The sequence below is a fragment of the Neofelis nebulosa genome, chromosome 2 (assembly GCF_028018385.1).
Source record: "Neofelis nebulosa isolate mNeoNeb1 chromosome 2, mNeoNeb1.pri, whole genome shotgun sequence".
Taxonomy (NCBI): Eukaryota; Metazoa; Chordata; class Mammalia; order Carnivora; family Felidae; genus Neofelis; species Neofelis nebulosa.
The window spans coordinates 201,962,901-201,988,245 of NC_080783.1; the positions used below are offsets into that span (position 1 = coordinate 201,962,901).

Consider the following 25,345-nt stretch of genomic DNA (forward strand, 5'->3'; position numbering starts at 1 on the left):
TTAAACATAGAGTTACCATATGACCTAGAAATTCCACTCCTAGGTATAACCCAAGAGAAATAAAAACAAATGTCTACACAAAAACTTGTACATGAATGTTCTCAGCCCCAAGGTAGAAACAACTCAAATGTCTATCAATGGATAAATGTCCATAAATGGACAAAATGTGATATATCCATATAATGGAGTATCAATCAGCCATAAAAAGGAATGAACCACTGATTCATGTGACAACATGGATGAAACTTGAAAACATAATGTTACTTGAAAGAAGCCAGTCACAAAAGGCCACATATTGTATGAATCCATTTACATGAAACATCAAGAACAGCAAAATCTACAGAGAAAGAAAGATTAGTGGTTTCTTGGAACTGAGGAAGATGGGAGTGACTGGGGTGGTGGTGACAGCTAAAGGGTATGGGTTTCTTTGGGGCATGATGAAAATGTTCTGGAGTTAGTGGTGATGGGTGCACAACTTTGTGGATATATTAAAAAGTGCAGAATTAAAAGGGTAGACTTTATGTTACAAGAATTATATCTCAACTATAAGAAGAAAAGTCCTCAAACTCTTTTCTTCTTTTCTCTGCCTCAAAATCAGAACTTACAAAAATTTAGCTCTCACCGTTTCCTTCGTCTGTCTCCTGCCTTGAACTATAATTATTTTGTGGCTTCTCTTCTTTATAAGACTAAAAGCATCCTGAAGGCCAGCTCTTCATCTGATTCATCTACTGAACCTCCTAGGTCTCCAAGGAGTGATGTGGGCTTAGCAGGTGCCAATGAGTACTTGCTGAATGAATGACAGCGTGGACTGTCTTGCATATGTACAGCACTTTGTAACTATCAGAGTACTTTTGCTCATGCTTTTAACTTGAACTTCGTAACAATCCAGTGAGGAAGCTAGAAAGCTATTTTCACCCCCGTTTAACAAGGGAGAACTGAAGCACAATGCTACTGAGGAAGAAACACTGGACCGGAATCTAGGGTCTCGTGCTCCAGGCCAGGCTCTGCCTCTAAGTTCTTAAACACCCTGAGTGAGGCGCTTCACTCTCTCAGCCTATTTCCCCATCTGCAAAGTGAGAGGCAGACTCTAAGATGAGCTACAAAATCCCTTCCACTATCCTGTGATCCTAAGGACACACTGCCAGGTAGCAGTAGAGTGGAGATGGAACCCAAGTCATCTGTATTCTTTTTCCTCTGGACAGTGCCTCCCACTGTACAGAGATGTCCCCAGCTAGAGAGACCACTGGCCCCCACCCCATTCCAACATTATGAATTATGCAAAGGATGTATGCAAGTTTCCTTTCACTCTATTTGCAGTGGTTTACCTACTGGAGCAATCCTACAGAAGAGAAAAACATGCACTTTCAAAGCAAAAAGGTCACTGGAGGTGGCATAATAAAGTAAAGAGTTGGGTACTGGAGTCTGGCAGACCTAAAGTTCAAATCCCAGTTCTGCCAACTATCTTCTGTGTGACAACATTTCTAAATCTCAGCTTTCTAATCTGCAAAACAGGATGATAATGCCTATCTTCACAGAGTGAAGAGCCACACACATAAAATGCCTGATATCAAGCCTGGTAAAAATTTAAAAAAAAATTTTTTTTAATGTTTATTCATTTTTGAGAGAGAGAGAGACAGACAAACAGAGCATGAGGAGGGGAGGGCCAGAGAGAGAGGGAGACACAGAATATGAAGCAGGCTTCAGGCTCTGAGCAGTCAGCACAGAGACTGACATGGGGCTTGAACCCATGAATCACAAGATCATGACCCGAGCTGAAGCTGGATACCCAACCGACTGAGTCACCCAGGTGCCCCACCTGGTAAAAAATATTTAGTGAACATTCAAATCACTTCATAAGTGTTATCCAACAGATTCCTCATAAACCAATGAAGGTAGGTACTATTATTATCCTCACTTTACAGATGAAGGATCTAAGGCACAGAGAAGTTAATTTCCCTAAAGTTAGTTATTAAATGGAGAGTCAAACTAAATAGTTCGACCCTAAGACCAGGTCACTGGCCACTGAAAAATAGTTATTGTCTTTAATTAGATCATGTGTAAGCAGTCTTACCTAAAAGACACCATCTCTTAGCATTTAGGTTTTAACTAAGCATTTAACTTAGCATTTAGGGTTTAACTAAGGAAGCAAAATCACCTAGACTCTGACGGTCTCAGACACAAATTTCAAAAGTATATTTCAAGGTCATGGACTAAGTTGGCGCAAGGACAGCATCTGGGAAAGGTTTGGTTGGTGGAACAGGCCCATCAGCAAAATGTCTTTGGAAAAGTTCTTTGTCATCTTCGAGGATCCTGGCTCAAATGATTCTATACGGAGTTGACTAAAGCCTTCTCTGTGAAGTCCATCCTAAGAAATGCTTCACTTTGGGCGCCTAGGCGACTCAGTCGGTTAAGCGTCCGACTCTTGGTTTTGGTTCAGGTCATGATTTCATGGTTTGTGCGTTTGAGCCCCACATTGGGTTCTGTGCGGACAGTACAGAGTCTGCTTGGGATTCTCTCTCTCTCCCTTTCTCTCTGCCCTTTCCCTGCTCTCCCTCTCTCTCTCTCAAAATAAATAAACTTAAAAAAAAATAAATGCTTCACTTTGTAGGAAACTCTGGATGAAAACTCACCTCAATGGCTTCTCTGCATGAATGGGCTCTGTACTGCCATTCAAGCTTTGTGAAAAATCTTTCTTGATGTTTTCAGAACTTTGCTTTGCAGTGATTATAGCTAATTTATCTGCCTTCTCCTAGGGCCACCATTACCTTAAGATAGTGGAAGGGAACAGAAAGAGAAAAGAGAGCATATTTGGATAATGCTGTCTTCTCTCACTGTATTTATGAGCATCTGCAGTCTTGGATTTTGCCCTTAACTTGCATCTTTCCGAACTCTGCCTGATTCAAAGTATGCCTCATAGGGAAGCCTTTGAAGTTTTACCCTCTAACTTTCCTCCTAGCAAAAAGGTTAAGGAAAAGTAAGCCAATCAATGTGGAAATGCTTCCTTTCCAATTCAATTGCAGCTGTGTTACATCCAGATGTCTGACTCAAGAAGGAACCAGGTAAGCCACTGGCACCCAAACACTCAGGTCTCAACTGGTGAAGTTCCAAGACCAGAAATGCCTGATTCCCATTCTGAGAAAGGCTCCCTAAAGGTTCATGGATAAGCACAGTTTAGAGCTTTCTGAAAATAGAATCTTGGGGTTACGAACAAGGATAAAATTTTGCCACCTTCCTGATCCTAACACTGCCTCCGGAGAGCCCCTAGACAGCTACCTGGGTAAGGTCAGATCCTGCTCTGCCCCACTCCCCAAGGAAATGGGGTTAATACCTCCCCAGATGGCTACAGGGAGGATTAAGGGTTATTATTCTTGGCATCCAGCTCTATCACAGCTCTAGCAATTGTGACCTTGTCCATTCTAAAATAAGACATTAAATGTAAAAATGCAAACAGTGATCTCTGAATCTGACCGTATAGTGGGGTAAGGACTTTTTTTCCCTACAAGGCCTTTGACACTTCCTCCTATACTCCAATGTGTTGGCTGAATCCTCCTCTCATTCAGGCCTCAAGTTTTTAAGGTATTAGTCACTAATGCCACAAAGCCCTTGAAGGGGTTAGCAGCTATTACAAATAGCACAAAGAATGAACCCCAAAATTCTCAGGCCTGAATTCACCCTAAAGAAATAAAGTGGTACCTTTTTATCCCAAACCCAAGCTCTCAAGGGCAGTCAGTGACATTTAGTGAAAAGTGTATGTTATATCATTTAGTACTCATAAACCCATCGTAAGGAAGGTACTGTCATCTCGTTTCACAGATGAGAAAACTATAGCTCAGAGAAGACACACAACTTACCCTATGTTACACAGCGAAGATGGTACAAAGGTTCAAATATCAGCCCTACTACTACTAACTGCGTAACCTCTAGCATGTTTTTTTTAACTTTCTGGAGGCTCCACTGCCTCATTTGTAAAGTGGGAATAATAATAATTCCCACTTCATAGGGGATTTGAGGATTAAATGCAGGATTGTAGGAAAAGTGTCTAACAAGTGCCTGGCACACAGTATGTATGCAATATGCGTTAGTTTTTTTACAGATCACAAAAACAGGAGTTTGACTCCATTTCCATATAATAATAGGGTTTAAAATACTGAAAGACTACTCAGTCAAGTTACCTAAATAAGTATGAACTCCTCTAGTATATCCTGGATAAGAAGTGGCGAAGCCTCTGCTTGAATACCTACAACGATGGGTAACTCACTCCCCCACAAGGTGGCCCATTTTGTTTTTAGAAAACAAATTCTCTCCTATCCAGCCAATATGCACCCTCTTCGAATTTCCATCCCTTGATCCTAGTGCTACACCCTGGTTTGAATTCTGAACATTTCCTTTATTAGCTGTGTGACCTTAGACAAGTTATTTAATCTCTCTGAACTTGTATCTTCACATGTATAATAGGGAAAATGATTTCTGCCTACCAGAGCAGTGATGAGGGCTAAATTAGATAAAGTAAAAACACCACCTAGCACACAGTCCAACATACCAGGCCCTCAATAAATGTCAGTCACATTTTTGAATGTATTCTAACTGGCAAATACCTCTTAAAGTAAGTTATTCATAATTAAATGTACCACCAAGGGATTGGTTTCTGATGAAAACCATCAGGAGTTTTGAAACTCAGGAGTTATGGGAGTCCCTCTGCAATGGCGGCCCAAAGATGCAGTGGAATCCAGAAAGGTAAGGATGAAAGAAGAAAGGAGTCAGGATCACTCAGTGACCCAAAAGAAAGATAAGTATCACCATATTACATGTTGTCTAGGATTCCCTCTCTGAGACCCAGGACTGCACACGTAGGCCACATTCCCTAACTTAAAAAGAAGAGAAGAAAATAATTAAAAAATAATTAAAAGTCACAGTTCGGGGTCTTCGTAGCAATTGGCCCCTCAAAATCCAAAGATGTTTAGCAGAGGGCTTTAAGATCTTCAGTCGTATACTTCCAGATCCTAAAGTCTACATGTGTGAAAAAAAACCCTAATATGATGTCCCATGAGTCACTATTGAGTTCCTTTAAGCTAGGAAATTTGTCAGCTGCATGACAACTCTAAAACCCAAAAGTGGCAAATTGCCAATGTTAATACCATCACCACAATCATTACACATATTCTCTTTCTTTCAGTAACTCCAAGGTAAAGAGTCTCGGGCAGACATATGAGTTGTTGTTCAATTATTCTTCAGAGGTGACCCAAAGCACTGCTTCTACAAATTGAGATGTGGCTTGAACATAAGTGCCCCCCAATAGGTCAAAAGAGGGAAGGATAGCAGGACCCCAGTATTAAAGCAGCAGGATCACAGACTATGGCAGAAAAGGTTGTTTCCCATCTGCCAATGAAATCCAACAACCTGTAATGATGATTCACTGTTAGTCTCAGAGTTAGCCCAAATGAGCCTTACCAGTTACTCTTTGGTCTGTGATAAAGGATCAAATTATTATACTCAACAGCCAAGATTCAATTCAATCTCTTTAAAAATATAAGAATTACAAGGAAGAATAGGCCAAAACTCAAACCAGAAATAGCCTTAAGTAGTTCCTTCACTTAGCGAAGAGACTGGCCACTCCGGAGGGACTTTAAGGTATAGAAAAGCTTTGTTCAGACCACTGAGCATATCTGTGTCCTAGGTAGAGATTTCATAATGTTTTTGAGTCAGGAGGTGTCTTCCGAATAGTTTTCTTCTCAAAACTGTTCCAGGCTCTGTTAAAAGGGAACACTTAACTGCCACTTTACTCTGATCATCTACCCCATCCTTGCAAAGAATGGGGAAGTTACAGCCACCCGATCAGGCTTCTAAACTCACAAACCTAAGAGGAAAACTTTAAAGTTGCTCTACCACTACCTCAGGAAGTTAAGGGAAGTCACTGAAAAAAAGGACTTTGAGGAAAACAGTCAAATTAGGCAGTCAGACTTTAGTCATAAGTCCTGACACGTCTTTTCTAGAGACCCTGGTAGTACACCTGCAGAGGAGAGTCAGAGGTCACTAAGCAAATTCAACCTGGCTGGCAAGGGGGAAGGGGGGTACGACCCACTGCAGCTTTCAGTGACAAGAATCACTGAATCCTACAAGAATCACGGATCCTACTGGTTCAACCTCTCTTCTTTTCCACACTTCCTATTTCCCTTTGAGGTGGGTACTGAAGAGCCCGTTCCCAAGTAAAGGCCCTCTGTATGGGCGTTACAGTCGCCTGGTGGAAACACCTTGGCAGACTTCAGCTTGGTGCCAGGATGGGCCACTGAAGGCATCTGCAGCTGCAAGAAGCCTGACCACGGACGGACACACGGGACGGACGGACGGACGGACACACACACACACACACACACACACACACAGAGCGAGAAAGAGCGAGCGCGAGAGCGAGCGAGACAGAGCGAGAGCAGGAGAGCAGGAAACTAAGAGAGCAGGTCAGGTCAACGTAGCCCTCCCAGCACTTCCACCTGCCCCCTTCTTCCTGAGACCCGCGCCAGATCAGATGTCAAACAAAAAAGTCCGCAAAAAAGTCCCGTGATGGGACGACTTCCACCCCTCCCTTGGCAGAGCCTCCCTGAGCCTCCCGCACCACCCACGTCCCGGCCAGCCCTCCATCCCCACCCCGCCCCCGGCCCACTGTGCCCTTCGCCCCAGCGAGGCCTGCCCCCTCTCGGGACACCCCGGAGCCCCGAGGCAGGCGGGCTCAGGCCCCCGGGCCGGCAGGGCTGCGGCCGGCCCAGAGCGAGCGGCCCGTGTGCCGGGGCTGCGGGAGCCTGTTCTTGCTTCGGCGCCCGGCGAGGGCAGGGGGCGGTGGCTACCCGTACCTGTCAGGCCTCTTCCCAGGACCGGCGGCGGCGCAACTTCAGGAGCCCATGTCCGTCCGGGGGGCCCGGCCCCTCTCCCGGGAAGGGGGGGCGCGGATCCCGGGGAGGGGGCTGGGGGCCCGGGCAGCTCTAGCCCCTTCCCATGCTCCCCGCCCGGCGCCTGGCCCGGGCCGGACAGCGCCTCCGCCCGCCCCTGCGCACCGCCTCACACCCGCGCTCACACACACTCACACTCCCTCGCGCGCTCTCACACACGCACTCCCCTCCCTCCTCCTCCTCTGTTTATCTCCTCCAGCTGTCTGGGGACCCGGGAGAAGCCCAGCACTGCGCCTGCGCCACGCAGTCTCCGCCCCCGCCCCGCACCTCACAGCCGGCGGCTACGCTACGGAGAGAGCGTCCGGCGGTTTCCAGAATAGCTAGACGGGCCCCTCCCCCCTCGCGCGCCTGGTCAACGTCTGCTGCCGGCGGTGCCTACTAACCTGCTAGTGGGGGAGACCCGCACCGCCGCGACCAATCCGCTCTTGCGCTCTCCGGACCGGCAGCCAGTGGGCAGGCGGGAAAGCCGGGCTGAGCCCCGGCGCATCCTGGGAGTCGTAGTTTCTCTCCGTCGAAGAGCTCCTGCCGGGCGGGTTCACCCCGCCCAGTTGCCATTAGTTACCCTGACGCACCGCCCACCCCACATCCACGTAAAATGCTCCTTCGCGTTGCTTCTGGGGCACTTCTCACACTCACCCAAATGCTCCTCAGAGCCCGGCGCAGTCTCCTAAGAGCCTTACCGAGACTTCCTCAGATCCCCTGAATTGCGAGACTTTCAGGCTGGGGCCCCAGTGCCCCCCCCCCCCCCCCCCCCCCCCCGCCTCCGACTCCCACCCCCTAAAGCCGACCTTCATCTTAACTCCTCCCTGACCTGGGTGGCTACTGAAGAGGCGCATTCCTCACTCTTGTTCCTGGGCCTCAAGGAAGAGGAGAAAAGGTAATCAGTCAGTTCTACGCAGAGTGGCTTGGAGGGGAGCCAACCACACACAACTCTGGAAACCCTCAGGCTGACAGAGACAAGGTCCATCTGAGACTAACTGGTGGAGGCACTACTGTTCCCACCTCGAAGGAAGAGGAAGTTCCAGCCTAGTGGAGTGCCAAGTCTGACAGAGGAGACACCCTCCTCTCTAAGGAAGTTGCCAAGGTGACAAGGGAGGCATCGTGCCTAACTTATGAAGGCAGAGACCGGGCCCCACCCATGAAGCGCCTAAAGTCAGAAAAAGATATTGTCATCTCTTGAGAATGGAAACTTGTCACTCACCTGTAGGGTGCCATTTGTCAGATAAAAATAATTCACTTTTATTGAGCATTTACTATGTCACCACTGTACTGAGTATAATTTTTAGATACTCTTACTATCTGGGTTTTGCAGAAAAGAAAGCTGAGACACAAAGGTTAAAAGCTGCTTGCCCAAGGTCACATAGCTGACAAGGAACCAAATAGGGATTCAAACCTAGATCTGTATTACACCAGAGTCTGAGCTTTTGAACACTACCTGTCCCTCCAGTGAGAACCAGGCAGTACCCACTCTCAGAAAGGAATATACATATTTAGCATTTATAGTGTTGGTCCCATGTTTATCACTCCATGACTTGCTTGTTTTTTTCCTGCTTCTGCTCACATCAAGTGTATAAATTAGTCTGTGAGCTCCCAAAGGGTGATTTCTTCCCATTTGGAGGAGTTAGAACCTACTTGCAAATTCAGCTTTGTGAAATGCCTATAAATGTGGGTCATTCTTCCTCATTTCTCCCCCACAGATGTTCCACTGAATATAAAAAATCATAAACTTTAGGACTAAAAGAGAGCTTTAAGATTATCTATCCGTAGCTCTCCAGGCTCAGGCTGAAACCCTGGCTAAGGTCACTGGCTCAATTAAATTGAATAATAGCTAACATGTATTGAACATTTACCATGAGAGATAAGTTCTTATCAGCGAATTAAGCAATACTCCCACAAATCACATAGTTGATACAGTTGGGATTAAAACCCAGATTATTTGAATCCAGAACTTCCATTTTAAACCATTGCTCTATGCTGGCAATGTCACAGAGACTCTTAGAAATACTGACAGGGGCACGTGGGTGGCTCAGTCAGTTTAGGCATGGGACACTTAATTTCAGCTCAGGTCATGATCTCATGGTTCATGAGATTGAGACCTGAGTCAGGTTCTGCCCTTGAAGCCCAGAGCCTGCTTGGAATTCTCTCTCCCTCTCTCTCTGCCCCTTCCCTACTCATGCACATGTGTGCATACTCTCCCTCTCTCTCTCAAAAATAAACAAAACTTAAAAAAATAAATACAGAGAAGTGTGGGTGATGTTTCTGTGATTACTAGCACAGTCTTTGTTTGACACATAGTAGACACTCAGTAAATACTTGTTTAGCAGAATGAACTTTGTTGTTACGGAATGGATGATAGGATGAAAAATATTAATAATAGCTGCAGCTACAATTAATTGATTATTTTCTGCCAAGAGCTCGTTTGCCCTCTCATGCACTCTCTTTCTCTTTTCTACATATACTCATATATATGCATATATGAGTATATTGCATATCTATACATGTATATGCATATATGTATGTACAAGTGTATATATTTATCTATGTATACACACATACATTCACACACTATCTCATTTGATTCCCACAACCACCTTATGATTTAGGTATTATTCCTACTCCCATTTTTTAGAAAAATTTTTTTTAACGTTTATTTATTTTTGAGACAGAGAGAGACAGAGCATGAATGGCGGAGGGTCAGAGAGAGGGAGACACAGAATCTGAAACAGGCTCCAGGCTCTGAGCTGTCAGCACAGAGCCTGACGCGGGACTTGAACTCATGGACCGCGAGATCATGACCTGAGCTGAAGTCGGCCACTTAACCGACTGAGCCACCCAGGCGCCCCTCTACTCCCATTTTTAAAAATATGTTTATTTTGAGAGAGTGCGAGCACGAACCGGGGAGGGGCAGAGCATGAACAGGGGAGGGGCAGAGAGACAGGGAGAGAGAGAATCCCAAACAGGTTCCAAGCTGTCAGCACAGAGCCCAATGCAGGACTTGATCTCAGGAACCTGTGAGATCATGACCTGAGGCGAAATCAAGAGTTGGACACTTAACTGACTGAGCCACCCAGGTGCCCCCCCCACTCCCATTTTTACATAGAAAAAAACAGATTCAAAAAAGAAGATATTGTCATCTCTTAGAATGGAAACTTCTCATTCTCGCTTCCAGCCATAGATGTTTGAGAACTTTCTAATCAAGAGAGCTGGGCTACTTTGGGAGGTGGTAAGCTCTCTGTCTTTGATAGTATTCAAGGATAGGATAGTTCAGATACTGCAGAAGCAGTTATTCTATTGGGTAGATATTTAAGTGATACTTCCAATATTCTCTTGTTTGGCTTTTGGAAGCAGACAAGGATTATTCAAATAAGGCTTGTGACAATGAATGTAGCTCCTTTTTCTCTCCTAGGTGCACTAGATAATGCCCCAACTGAGCAGCTCTGCAGAGGCAGTCACTGATACAACCATTTTCATTTCCTGATTGGACTCCTGGGAAAAAGTGGGTATATTCAACCTAAAATTGAAGATTCTCTTATTCTACAACCCAGAAATTTTACTTCTAAGAGTTTAGAGGAAACATTACATGTGTGCACAAGAAAACACGGCAAGGAACACTACTTCTGGCCCGTTATGATAGCAAAAAAAGTAAAAAAAAAAACCTAACCTATAGGGGAATGGATGGATGAATCATGGTTTATTCATACAGTGAAGCACTACACAACCATATTTTTCTACGAAAAACACACGTTAACTATCAACACGTAAGATGTTTATCCATGCGTCAACTAAAATCGCTGAGTACCCCTGCTCTTCCTGTACTGCCTCCCACTTCCCTCACTGATACTTTGTGTCTTCATCTGTAACTAGGGCTAATAAATCCCTCACAGGATTGTGGTTTAAAACAGACGAGGAAGGGGCGCCTGGGTAGCTCAGACGGTTGAGCATCTGACTCTTGACTTCAGCGCAGGTCATATCACAGTTCGTGAGATCAGACTCTGCGCTGACAGTTTGGAGCCTGCTTGGAATTCTCTCTCCCCTTCTCTCTCTGCCCCTCCTCTGCTTGTGCTCTCTCTCCGCAAATAAATAAACTTAAAAAAAAAAAAAAAAAAACAAACATGAGGGGCACCTGGTTGGCTCAGTCTGTTAAGCGTCTGACTTGGGCCCAGGTCATGATCTTGCGGTTTGTGAGTTCAAGCCCCATGTTAGGCTCTGGACTGACAGCTCAGAGCCTGGAGCCTATTTTGGATTGTGTGTGTGTGTGTGTGTGTGTGTGTGTGTGTGTGTGTGTGTGTCTGCCCCTCCCCCACTCTCTCTCTCTCTCAAAAATAAATAAACATTTTTAAAAAACATTAAAAATTTTTATAAGAAATCAGGGAGATAACTTCTGATACTTAAACTCAGAAAAAAAAAACAGATCAAATAGAATTCCAGTGTTTTAATGTACATGAGGAATAGTTAACCTTGCAGGCAATAGATCAAGTTTCCTTCCCCAGGGACCGGGTTAGTGCATCAAGGCACTAAAAAGCCAAGACTCTGTTACCTGTTGGAAGAACAGGTTATTTAGCCTCTTTATGCCTCTGTAAATAGAGTATACCATATGCCGCTATCTACTTGACAAGAGTTATAAATAGAAATTAGCAGTATGTATGTGGGACACACTGAAATTATGAAATTCAAATTTTAAAACACCAGTGAATTGGAGGACTGACACTACACAACGTCAAGACTTATTATAAAGCTATAATAATCAAGTCAGTGCAGTATTGGCAAAAGCACAGACAAGTACGTTAATGGAACAGAATAGAGAACCCCAAAGGAGACCCACGCAAATATAATGAACTGATTATTGACAACGAAGCAAAGACTATTCAATGGAGAAAAGGTAGTCTTCTCAGTAAATGGTGTTGGAATAACTGGACATCCACATAACAAAAAAAAAAAAATCTAGATACTGCCCTTACTTACATCTTTCACAAAAATTAACTCATATGGATAATATACCTAAATGTAAAGCACACAACTATAAAACTTCTTGAAGATAACTCAGGGGAAAATTTAGGTAACCATGAGTGGGGTGATGAGTTTTTAGATCCGTGAAAGAAAAACATGGAAACCTGGATTTTATTAAAATTAAAAACTTCTGTTCTGCAAAAGACACTGTTAAGAGGATAAAAAGACAACCTACAGAGTGTGTGGGGGAGTGTGGATTTGCAAAACACATATCAGCTAATGGACTTGTATTCAAAATATATAAAGACCTCTTAAAACTCAACAACAACAGGGGTGCCTGGGTGGCTCAGTCGGTTGAGCGTCCAACTTCGGCTTAGGTCATGATCTCACAGCTCATGAGTTCGAGCCCCGCGTTGGGCTCTGTGCTGACAGCTCAGAGCCTGGAGTCTGCTTCGGATTCCGTGTCTCCCTCTCTCTCTCTGCCCCTCCCCTGGTCATGCTCTGTCTCTCTCTCTCAAAAATAAACATTCCGAAAAAAATTTTTTTAAAAACCTCAACAACAACAACAACAAAAACAACCCAATTAAAAAATGGACAAAGATCTGGACATCTCACCAAAGAAGATGTACAGGTAGCAAATAAGCGTATGAAAAGATGTTTCAAGATGCTCAGCATCAGATGTCATTAGAGAACTGCAGCTCAAAACAACGTACCACTATACGCTTATAAGAATGTCTAAAATCCAAAAAACTAACAATGCCAAATGCTGGCAAGGATGTGGAGCGACAGCAACTTTCATTCATTGCTGGTGGGGATGTAAAATGGTACAGCCACTTTGGAAGACAGCCTGGCAGTTTCCTATAAAGCTAAATGTAGTCTTACCATATGATCCTGTGATTGCACTCCTAGGCATTCACTCAAATGAGTTGAAAACTTACATCTACACAAAAACCTGCACACACAGATTTACAGCAGCTTTATTCATAACTGCCCAATACTGGAAGCACCCAAAATGGCCTTCAAAAAGTGAGTGGATAAATAAGCCATGGTACATCCACACAACAGAATATTAATCAATGATAAAAAGAAATTAGTGGGGTACCTGTGTGGCTCAGTTGGTTAAGCGTCTGACTCTTGATTTCAGCCCAGGTCATGATTTCACATGAGTGAGTTCTAGACTGTGAGTTCTAGTCCCACATCGGGTTCTATGCTGACAGTGCAGAGCCTACTTGAGATTCTCTCTCTCTCTCCCCCTCTCTCTCTCTGTCCCTCCCCTGCTGTGCTTTCTCTCTCTCAAAATGAATAAATAAACTTTAGGGGCATCTGGGTAGCTCAGTGGGTGTAGCGTCCTACTTCAGCTCAGGTCATGATCTTGCCGTCCATGGGTTCGAGCCCTGCGTTGGGCTCTGGGCTGACAGCTCAGAGCCTGGAGCCTGCTTCGGATTCTCTCTCTCTCCCCCCCCCCCCTCTATCTGCCCCTCCCCTTCTTATGCTCTCCTTCTCTCTCTCAAAAATAAATGAATAAACTCAGGTAGGACCAATCAGAGCTAATTCAGGGGCTTTTCCTACAATGATGGCAAGGGGGTGTCTGTTTGTTCTCGACTGGTAGCTGTGTCCAGGTCCTCTAACCCTGGAGCTGCAGTGACCAGCACTGGGTGAGAGGTTGGTCATCTGAGGATGGATCAACACGGAGAAGAGTAGAAGTGAGTTGGAGGGAGACAGAGGGAGGAAGAGGAAGAGAGAGAGAGCTGCCGGATCCAGCCTGAAGACAGACAAATACCCGGGGACTTTTCAGTTGCAAGAGCCAAAACATTCCCTTTTATTCTTAAGTCAGTTAATTTAATTTAGTTATTTAACAAGCACTTAATAAATGCCAGGAACTAGTCTAAGAGCTCTACAAATATTAACTAGTTTACTCTTTGTGACAACCCTATGAAGGCAGGTAATAGAGTATTTTCATTTTAAACATGAGAAAACAGAGGCATGGGATAGCTAAACAACTTGGCTGGCTCTCTCTTGGGATGTTTGTCCTTAGAACCTGGCCACGATTTGACCTGACTCCAGACAGATCCCACACTTACTCCTTTGGCCGTAGTTTTCAAGTTCTCCTCGTCTACCTCCAATTTTCTCATCAGTACCATAGTCACAGACCCTCTATACTATTCTGCATTTAATAGTTTCCCCTAAGTTCACTTTAAATCAATTCACTTCTTTGATTTGTCCCAAGCCATAATGTCAGTGGCATCATGAGCTTGATGCCCTAGACCTATCTTTCTATGAAAAACACATGTTAACTATCAACATGTGAGATGTTTATCAACACGTAAGATGTTTATCCATGCGTCAACTAAAATCGCTGAGTACCCCTGCTCTTCCTGTACTGCCTCCCACTTCCCTCACTGATACTTTGTGTCTTCATCTGTTAACTAGGGCTAATAAATCCCTCACAGGATTGTGGTTTAAAACAGATGAGGAAGGGGCGCCTGGGTAGGTCAGACGGTTGAGCGTCTGACTCTTGACTTCAGCTCAGGTCATGATATCAGTTCGCGAGATCTGACTCTGCACTGACAGTTTGGCGCCTCCTTGGGATTCTCTCTCTTCCCCTCTCTCTTTGCCCGTCTTCTGCTTGCTCTCTCTCTCTTTCTCAAGGTAAATAAGTAAGCTTTAAAAAAAACGAGGAAATAACTTAGGCACTGCTTTGTTGATTGTAAATCATGAAACACAGGGAGGTACGATAGCTGTTGAGATGACTAACTCCCCAAGGGCAGGGATGAGGGTTTTGGGGTTTTGACCTCTTATGTTTCATCTTTATACCAGTCTCTTTCTCTTGGCTACATGCCAGTCTTACTAAGTTGTGTTTATGTCCTCGGATGGGCTCTGTTTCTCTCATTGGAAGATTTTTGCCCGAGCATTCTCTACACTGTCACACTCTTCCCATGGGGGCAGAGTGTGTTTTTCAAAACTGGCCACAGTGGTCTTTTTTGTCCCATGGTTATTCTATGCCAGTAAGGTTTGGGGGAATTTGATTTGTGCCCATAGTAACTAGAACACCTCCTCTCTTTTCCTGGCTCACTCCTACTTGTTCAGCTCTCAGATGAAATGCCTCTTCTTCTAGAAGGTCTTCCTTGAGCAAAACTGGGGTAGGTCCCTGGTCATAATCTCCCATAGCATCTTCTACTTCCTCTTTTGTGACTCTTATTTCACCTGCCATGATTTTTTTTTTCACTGTCGGCTTTTCCTATTCTGTGAGCCCTCTGAGGGCCAGGACCGTGTCTGCCTGCAGGATTTCCAGCAGCTAGCCTGGTGGATACCTGCACACAGGGGCTCTCAGTACTTATTGAGGGAATTAATGGATATAGAACTAAATGAGACCAGTGACAGGTTGCAGCTGCATGAGGGAGGCTGGGACAAAGATTTTAGAAAGAAAGGCAAGGTAGTGTGAGCAGCGCCAAGCTAGGGAAGTGTGAGGAATGATAGAGGCCAGAAGAGCCTTCCTACTCTAGTTTTGAGGATCAGGAAGAATGCGCTACCCGGGAGTGAGATTTGAACCCAGGCTTCCCAGGAAGATCCACAATATGAACACACAACGTTTTAGTTGAATCACACATGCCCATCTTGTCCTGCCACAAAATTCTCCAAATCCTTGCTACTTAAAATGGGCTCTGGGACTGACCACAATGGTATCACCAAGGAGCTTGTTAGAAAAATGCAAGTTCATGGGCTTCACCCCAGACCTACTTTTTAGTTTTTTAGTTTTTTTTTTTTTTTTAGAGAGAGAGAGAGAGAGCGAGCAGGGAGGGACAGAGGAGGGGCGGGGCGGAGAGAGAGAATTCCAAGCAGGCTCCATGCTGTCAGCACAGAGCCTGATGCGGGGCTTGAATTGACGAATTGTGAGATCATGACCTGAGCCAAAATCAAGAGTGGGACGCTTATCCAACTGAGCCACCCAGGTGCCCCAGATACTGTGTTTTATCTAGATAAATAAACACATCAAAGCTTAAGGCACTGTACCTTGATTGCAGAAGCTGTAATTTTTGGACTTAGTACCTTACACGCATTCAAATGTCAGCTCCGTGAAGGGAGGATTTTTACCCACCTTATTCTCTTCTGTATCCCGCAGTGCTTGCATATGATTAAAAACCCAAGCTGAGAGCTAGGAAACCTTATGCACTTAGTGTTACACTCTCCAGTGCTCTCACAGAGGATCCATAGAATACTGAAGCTGGGAGGACCTCAGTTACCAGCCAATGCTGTCTGTTCAAACTACCTGCAACAACGGGGTGGGGGGGGGGTGCTCTATATCTGTGCTGTCAAATATGATAGCAGCTACCCACAACTGTCTATTGAGAGCTTGAAACGTTGGTTAGTATGAGAACTGAATTTTAGGTTGTAGTTTTAATTAATTTAAATTTAGTCACACGTGACTAGTGGCTACCACATTGTCATCACAGGCCTAGACAAATCCTTTGTTCAATGGACAGGAAGACTGAGGCTTAAAAAAAATATATCAGTGACTTGAGTAAGCTCACCCCGCGAGTAGATGGGCACCTTGATGTGATTTGATGAGCACCGAAGGTGAAGCGCACAGAGCTTAGAAAGAGACAGGTCTAGGTCTCTGGTAGTGGTTTCAGGCCCAAGAAACTGGGCAACTCAAATAACTTCTCTGGGCCTCACAACTCTTCTGTAAAAGGAGGCTTTTACGTTGCATTTGCTTGCTCTAAAATCCCTTCTAATTGTTCGCGTTGAAACGTTCCAAAGGGCTCTTTTTGTGCCCTCCTTGCACAGTGCCACCTAGTGGCGCTCTATGAACCCTGCATCTCCTCCTCCATCAATTTCTTGATGGAGGATGGAAACTCTTGTGAGTTGACCACTCCCTTACTGTGAGTGATTTGGCCATCAGATCCCACTCCAGTCTACTCTCCTCACAGACTTGGGCAGCAGTTCGGTGCTGGCACTGCTAGATGTCCCAGGGCTTTTCCTGACCACCTCCCACACCCTTCAACCACAGGAACAAGCTTTGTGGCTTTGTTCTTGGTGAAGCCATACCCAACTTACATGTCAAAAGTCCCTGTGTCTGGTCCGTGGCATGGCAGCCACCTCCTCTGCCAAGCCCCCGGTTTGATTTTTTCTCTCTCTCTGGACACAGCTCAACTGATGACCAAGAAAAGAGCCAAGCAGGTGGAAATCCATGAGGCCCTTAACATCAATCTGGAGACCAGTGCAAGAAAGATTCTCAAGGTTCTTACCCCCAGGATCATGTGACCTTGAACAAGTTATTTAATTTTTCTGAGCCTTAGTTTGCACAGTAGAAATAAAAAAAATATCTATTTCTTGGGTAGTTTTGAGAATCAGAAACAGTATGTACTTAGTGCATAATAGGTGATCCATAAATGGCAGTTGGTTATAATCACAGTAATAATATACACCTTCTGTTTGGTTGGGACTGATATCTGAACTCTAGGGGATGCAGAAGAGTTGTAGAAGATGTGATCCCAGGAGGCTGCCACAGCAGTTGTAAACAGCAGCCTGCCACGCGGAAGCAAGAATAGATAATTGAAGGCAGGGTATAATTAAGTGCAAAATGGTGGGTCATGGCCTGAGAGTGCTGCAGGAACACAGAGCCAGGAAAGATAATAATCATCCTCATGTCTCATCACACTTCAGTGTTTACACTGTTCTTTAACATCTATAATTTTACTTATAACAGCTGTGAAGTGGATATTAATGTTGTCATCCCCATTTTACAGAAGGAACTGAGGCTCTGAGCAAAGAGGGGACTTGAGCTAGAGGCATCCTGACTCAGTCACATCCTTCTTTCCACTCCCCAGAAGGTTTTCTGGGTAAGTCTGGACTTGGGATGGTCTTAAAAGTTGACAGGCATCAGAGAAACAATGGAGGTTCTTCAAGCAGGGATACGGATTGGGGATTCAGGGGAAGAGAGTATGAAATTGGCCCAGATGAACACCAGGATCCCTCTGAGTGGGGAGAAAGCCCTGATTCTATACACTAAGGATTCCTAACCCAGCCTGGTGGGGCAGAAGAGGTTGGAGAGGGCTTCCCGGAGAAAGTGGCATCTAGGCTGAGACCTGAATGATGAACAGGTGTTGGCTAGACCTCCCAGGGAGAAGAAATATGAGCGCATTTGGGGAACTGGAATTGGTTCAACCAGGCAGGAGCAGAGTGTGTTAAAAGTGAAGCTGTGGCCAGATGGGCAGAGCCTTGTAAGCCACATTAAGATCTTAAACTTTTCTTTCAGGCCACTGAGGAATCAATGGGATGTTTATCCAGGTAATTTGAGCTTTAGACAAATCACTCTGATTGCAATGTGGAGACTGAATGGCAGGGGACAAACTGGAGACAAAGACTGGTAAGGAGGCTGACGCAGCACCCAGGCAAGAAAGGAGGGCTGCCTGGTGGAGAGAGCATAGCAGGGACTGAAGATCTTACAGATTTGGGAGACAATTTAAGAGGCAGAATGGACTGGAGTTGCTGATTGATTGGAAACTGCTGGTGTGTTGGGGGGGGGGGCGGGGAGAGTCAGGCAGAAAGAGAGGAGGTGAGGGTGACTTCTGGTTTCTAGCTGGAGCAGTTGCGTGGGCGGCTGGGTTTATCCCTGGGCTGGGGAAGAAGAGGGAGAAGCAGTCCCTTGCAGGGAGAGCAAAGGGGAGGGGCTTTGAAGGGTGAGGGGATTTAGCAGCAGATGGGGATGAGGGGGTACTCTTAGTGGAAGAAAGCAGAATTTCCTCTTTTTATTCATTCAATACATTAGGGACCTACTATGTGTCAGACACCAGGAATGCAGCAGTGAACCAAACAGACCAGGTCCTTGTCCTCATGAAGTTTACATTCTAGTGGGTAGAGACAGACAAGAAGCAGATAAATAAGTAAATATGTTAAGGTAGGGCAGTTGCTATGAATGACGAAGAGTAAAGGGAGGTGGGTGATGGAGGCTGCCATTTGGATGGGGTGATCAGGAAAGGCTTCTCTGACTTTTAGGCAGAGATTTGAACAAAGCGAGGCAGTGATATGGGGAGCAGCGGTTCACCCTTCTGGGTAGAAAGAAGGGCAGGGCTTAAAGGGAGAGGTTCTCTGTATGCTGGGGCCACGCTAACCATGGCAGGGGGTGAGTTCGGAAACTGGTTTTGCTTTCTCCCTGTTCTGCCACTTACCAGCTGCATGATCTTGGGCGCGTCACTTACCTTCTCTGAGCCTCAGCGTTCTCATCTACAAAATGGGTATACTACTACAGAGTTTCTAGGAGGACCAAACAAGGTTATGCATAGTGCCTGGCACAGAACAGATTTCTCAGTAACTGTAGCCTTTTGTTTTCTTTTTCCGTGGAGGGATTAAAAGTTATAGGATGGAGAAAACCGATTTCATTGAGCTGAGGTGAGAATCTGATAAATTCTGTCATTGAACTCTCATGGCTACGACTGGCTGGTGCACACCAATATGTTCTGTCACTTCCTTTTCCTCTCCCTTCTTTTCCTCTCCCAGCTTCTGACCTTGATGTATTTGTTTCCAAGCAAGCCTGCTGAAGAGAGACTGATATTGGACAATTCTCCTGACGGCACGGTATCCTAGGTTCAATCTAGAAGTCCCTCTTTTGCACCCGAGCCCCCTGTCCCAACCGATGACTGGTTTCAGTTTACTCTGGGAGGAAGGAATAAACAGAGAGGGTGTGGTGGAAAAAATGACTCAACCCAGAGCTTGGTGATTTTTACAAGAAAGCTCCACCCTGCCCAGGGGTCTCTGTGCTAGGTGGGTGGCTCCAACCCTTACCAGGTGTGACATGTTGAGATTCTAAATCCTGAACCTCCAAGGACCACTGAACCAGCACCGAGTAGGGGTGGCAGGGTGGATCTTGGAGGTGGCCATCTCTGTGCTAGTGACTTGGATTCATGCCAGAGCTTGGCCTCTGCAGGCAAAGAAGGAAGAGCATGTGGAAGGAAGCGGCATCAGAAGGGGAGGATTGTAGGGGGCCTCAGGAAGCTGATCTGTGTGACCATGGCTGAGTCATTGTGTAATCAGTTACACCCTTGCTCAATAGCCTTCAATGGTTCCCCATTGCCACAGGATAAAGTCCTAAAGGCTCAACCAGAACCCAGCCTACAGTCTCAGGCGGGCCTGCTACTCTACCCCTTCACATGCTTCCTACAATGCTTTCTGCTTAGAATAAGCAAGACTGTCTTTTTTTTTTTCTGATGCTTTTCTCCATTTCATATATATGTGTAGTTGTATATGTGTCTATATTTCAGTATGCACACATATATACACACACACTCACACATCATATATATAGGGTATATAAAACCAAACTTTTCCTTTAGAATAATTTTAGATTTAAAAATTTTTAATGTTTATTTCAGAGACAGAGTGCACAGTGCACATGGGGGAGGGGCAGAGAGACAGGGGGTCAGGGGACCCGAAGCGGCTCTGCTCTGACAGCAGAGAGCCCAATGCAGGGCTTGAACTCATGAACCGTGAGATTATGACCGGAGCCTAAGTCAGATGCCCAATGGACTGAGCTACCCAGGCGCCCCAGAACCATTTCAGATTTAAAGAAAGATGTAGGGGCAGCCCCAAAGGTGCAGCCTGGGTGGCTCAGTCTGTTGAGCGTCCGACTCTTGATTTCATCTCAGGTTATGATCCCAGGGTCGTGGGATCGAGCCCCGCTTCAGGCTCTGCGTTGAGTGTAGATAGAGCCTGCTTAGGATTCTTTCTCTCTCTCTCTCCCTCTGCTCTCTACCCCACTTGCACTCTCTCTCTCTCTCTCTCTCTCTCAAATAAAAAAAGAAATAAAGAAAAGGTACAGAGATAGTCAAGAGAGTTTCTATATACGATTTACCCAGCTTCCCCTAATATTAACATCTTGTATTACTGAGGTGTATTTGTTAAAACTAAGAACTCGACATTGATACATTTCATTAACTAAACTCCAGACATACTCAGATTTCACTAGTTTTTCCACAAATGTCCTTTTTCTGGTCCAAGATCCCATCTTGTAGGATACTATGTTGCATTTACTCCTCATGTCTCTTTAATCTCTTCAAGTCTGTGACAGCTTCTCAGTCTTTCCTGTCCCTATGACCTGGATAGTCTTCAGAAGCACTGATCAGATCTTTTGCAGAATGTCCTTAATTTGGGTTTATCTGATGACTATGGGTTTAGAGGAAGAATAGCACGGAGGTGAAATGCCCTTCTCATCATATCCCCCTATCAGAGTGCACGTGCTACCCATGTGAATTATTACTGGTGACGTCACCCTGGATCACTCCGTGATATCTGCCAGGTTCCTCCGCTGTAAAGATACTTACACCCACCCGCACACCCTACTCCCTCCCCTCCCTCTGCTATTTCCATACTCTATTCTTAAGCAACTCACCAAGACCAGCCCACACTCAAGGAGTAGAGAGCGGGACTAAGGTCTACTTATTTGTAATTCTTTAAAGATCTGTCTCTTCTCCCCTATTCATTCATTCAATCACTTATTTATGTCCTAATGAACTCAGCTCATATATATTTATATTATATTTTGGATTAAAATCCAATACTATGCTGTCGTGGTTTTTTTTTAAAGATTTTATTTTTTTAAGTAATCTCTACACCAGAGTGGGGCTCGAATTTACATCCCCAAGATCAAGAATCACATGCTCCTCCGACTGAGCCAGCCAGGCACCCCTCCCTCAATACTATGTTATTTATTTTGTTGCTCAAATTGTGGCTCCCAGCTTTACCACTGGGAGCGCTGTCAGGATGACTCTTGTGTCCTTTGCCACACCTTCATCGTTTTGTTTTTTGAGCTGTAACCCCACTGCCACAGGATAAAATCATTAATTATATTCATTCCTTTGTATCTTCCTCCTGAAACCTTCCCCTGACCTGCAAGGCCCGGATTGGGTGCCCCTCATATGAGCATTTGTAGCACCTAGTACTTTTTCCTGTCCGGATTCTATATTAATGCATGTCCATGGAAAACAAGTTAGAAGATGCAGATGTTTAAGGAAGAAATCAAGCTAGCATTTCCACGGTCCAGGGGAAAACTGTCTAATGACCACAGTGGTATGAGAATATAATGGGTTCTCTTTCAGATTTGTGCTTCATTCACTAGCCACATGGGGCCAGTGAGCACATGAACTGTGGCTGGATCGGAGTCGGGATGATTTAGTACCAAAAAAGAATGTAAAATACCTCATTAACAGCTTTTTATATTGATTATATGCTAAAAGGATAATGTCTTGAGTACGTTGAATTAAAGAAAACGTTATTGGGGCGCTTGGGTGGCTCAGCCGGTTAAGCATCTGACTGACTTCAGCTCAGGTCATGATCTCACAGTCCGTGAGTTCGAGCCCCGCGTCGGGCTCTGTGCTGGCAGCTCAGAGCCTGGAGCCTGCTTCGGATTCTGTGTCTCCCTCTCTCTCTGCCCCTCCCCTGCTCACACTCTGTCTCTGTCTCAAAAATAAATTAAAATTTTTTAAAAAATAAAGAAAACATTATTAAAATTAATTTCACCTGTTTCTGTTGACCTCTTCCTCCTCCTCCTCCTCCTTCTTCTTTTATTATCTGGTATTTAACAGAAAAATTTAAATTATATGTGTGGCCTACATTATATTTCTGTCAGACAGGGGTGCCCCTTGACCAGATGTATTTGAGCACTGAGTGGATTTTGGTAGAGTGTTGATGGCAGCAGTGGAGGTTGGATTAGGTGACATTTATTTATTTGTTTGTTTATTATTTTTGTATTGAAGTATAATTAATATATAATGTCCTACTAGTTTCAGGTATATAATAAGTCAACAGCTCTATGCATTACTCAGTGCTCATTAAGATAGTGCCCTTGATCCCTTTTCCTATTTCTCCCTTCCCCCTCCCCACCTCTCCTCTGGCAACTATTAACTGTTCTCTGTACTTAAGATTCTGTTTTTTTGTCTGTTTGTTTCTTTTTTTCTTCGTTTTGTTTCTTAGATTCCACATATGAAAGAGATTATAGGGTATTTGTCTTTCTCTGATTTATTTCACTTGGCATGATACCCTCTAGGTCCATCCATTTTGTTGCATGTATATATATATATATTTTTTTTTTTTTTTTCTTTATCCATTCATCTATAGATGGACAGTTGGGGTTTACTTGCATACCTTGGCAATTGTAAATAATGCTGCATGAACATAGGAGTGCAAATGTCTTTTAAAATTCATGTTTTTGTTTTCCTCAGGTAAATACCCAGTAATAGAACTACTGGGTCATATGGCAATTCGGGTTTTAATTTTTTTTTTTTTTTAATTTTTATTTATTTATTTATTTATTTTTTATTTTTGGGACAGAGAGAGACAGAGCATGAACAGGGGAGGGGCAGAGAGAGAGGGAGACACAGAATCGGAAACAGGCTCCAGGCTCCGAGCCGTCAGCCCAGAGCCCGACGCGGGGCTCGAACTCACAGACCGCGAGATCGTGACCTGGCTGAAGTCGGACGCTTAACCGACTGCGCCACCCAGGCGCCCCTCGGTTTTTAATTTTTTGAGGAACTTTCATGCTGTTTTCCACAGTGGCTACACCAATCTACTTTCCCACAAACAGCGCACAAGAGTTCCTTTTTCTCCACATCCTCGTCAACACCTGTTATTTCTTGTCTTTCATTTTAGCCATTCTGACAGGTATAATGTGCTGATTTGTGACTTATGATTTGCATGTCACTGGTGATCAGTGGAGATGAGCATCTTTTCATGTATCTGTTGACCATCTGTATGTCTTCTTTGGAAAAATGTCCATTCAGTCCTCTGCCCACTTTTAATCAGATTGTTTTTATTTTTGTTTTTGTTTTTGGTGTTGAGTTGTCTAAGTTCTTTATATATTTTGAATATTAGCTCCTTGTCAGATATATCATTTGCAAATATCATCTTCCATTCAGCAGGTTGCCATTTTGTTTTGTTGATGGTTTTCTTAGCTCTGCAAAAGCTTTTTATTTTGGTGTAGTCCCAATAGCTTAATTTGCTTTTGTTTCCCTTGCTTCAGGTGACCTACACATCTAGAAAAATGTTTCTATGGCTGATGTCAAAGCAATTACTGTCCACATTTTCTTCTAGGAGTTTTATGGTTTCAGGTCTCACGTTTATGTCTTTAATCCATTTTGAATTTATTTTTGTGATTGGTGTAAGACAGTGGTCCAGTTTCATTCTTTTGCATATAGCTGTCCAGTTTTTCCCATACCATTTATTGAAAAGACTTGCTTTTCCACATTGTGTATCCTTGCCTCCTTTGTCATAGGTTAATTGACCATATAAGCTACTACTGGGCCGCTACTCTGTTCTACCGATCTATGTGTCTGTCTTTGTGCCGGTACCACACTGTTTTTGATTACTACAGCTTTGTAGTATGTGTTGGGATTATGACACCTCCAGCTTGGTTCTTCTTTCTTAAGATTGCTTTGGCTACTTGGGGTCTTTTGTGGTTCCACACAATTTTTAGTATTATTTGTTCTAGTTCTGTGAAAAATGTTGTTGGTATTTTAATAGGGATTGCATTTAAATCTGTAGATTGTCTAGGCAGTATGGACAGTTTGACAATATTGGTTCTTCCAATCCATGAGCATGGAATATCTTTCCATTTCTTTGTGTCATCTTCAATTTATTTCGTCAGGATTACATGATCTTTTTTTAATAGGTTTTATTTATTTGTCTGTTTATTTTTATGTAATCTCCGCACCCAGAGATTGAACTCACAACCCTGAGATCAAGAGTGCACACTCTTTCGACTGAGCCAGTCAGGGACTCCATGATTATGTGATCTTTATTTTTATTTATTTATATATCTTTGGCATTATCTGATCTTTTTTATTTTATGTATTAAAAAACCCTTTTTTAATGTTTATTTATTTTTGAGAGACAGAGCACGAGCAGGGGAGAAGGAGAGAGATAGGGAGACACAGAATCCCAAGTAGGCCCCAGGCTCTGAGCTGTCAGCACAGAGTTCGGCCAGGGACTCAAATTCACGAACTGTGAGATCATGACCTGAGCTGAAGTCAGATGCTTAACCAACTGAGCCACCTGGGCACCCCTAGGGTTACTTGATCTTTAAAGTAGATTTTATCCTTGAGAGCTTATGATTCTATTCCTCTAGTCATTCTCCCACTCTTTGACTATACCTACACTCTGCTTGTACCAAATTGTTCTCTTTTTTAAAAAATGTCTATTTATTTATTTTTGAGAGAGTGAGAGCAAGTGGGGGAGGGGCAGAGAGAGAAAGAGAGAGAGAACCAAAGTGTTCTTATTCCCCAAACATTCCCTTTGGTTGTTTCTGAGCCTTTGTTTACCCGGTATGCTCCATCTAGAATGTCTTCTCTACTATCTCTTCTGTCAGAATCCTACCAAACCTGAAAGGCAACTTACATGCCACCTCATCCATGAAGCCTTTCATGGCCCCTCACAGCCAGAAGTAAATTCTAAACATCTCCAGCTCCACTATC

At 44.2% G+C, this 25,345-nt stretch overlaps 1 protein-coding gene and 1 long non-coding RNA gene across 4 annotated transcripts in view; one reads left to right on the top strand and one right to left on the bottom strand.

The window, feature by feature from the left end:
- Positions 1-7,143, bottom strand: part of WDTC1 (WD and tetratricopeptide repeats 1) — a 64,313-nt gene extending 57,170 nt beyond the window's left edge. For 2 of the 3 annotated variants that reach the window (XM_058718473.1, XM_058718471.1), the window contains exon 1: positions 6,843-7,142. The gene's annotated coding sequence lies outside the window, so the exon portion shown is untranslated. Of the gene's footprint in view, positions 1-6,842 lie in introns of all 3 variants that reach the window. The other variant, XM_058718472.1, reaches the window with a different exon arrangement.
- Positions 7,144-7,697: 554 nt separating this feature from the next.
- On the top strand, positions 7,698-17,223 carry LOC131505192 (uncharacterized). Its single transcript, XR_009258299.1, has 3 exons — positions 7,698-7,815; positions 10,345-10,434; positions 17,032-17,223. It is a non-coding gene; the product is annotated as an uncharacterized LOC131505192 (long non-coding RNA).
- The last annotated feature ends 8,122 nt before the right edge of the window (positions 17,224-25,345 follow it).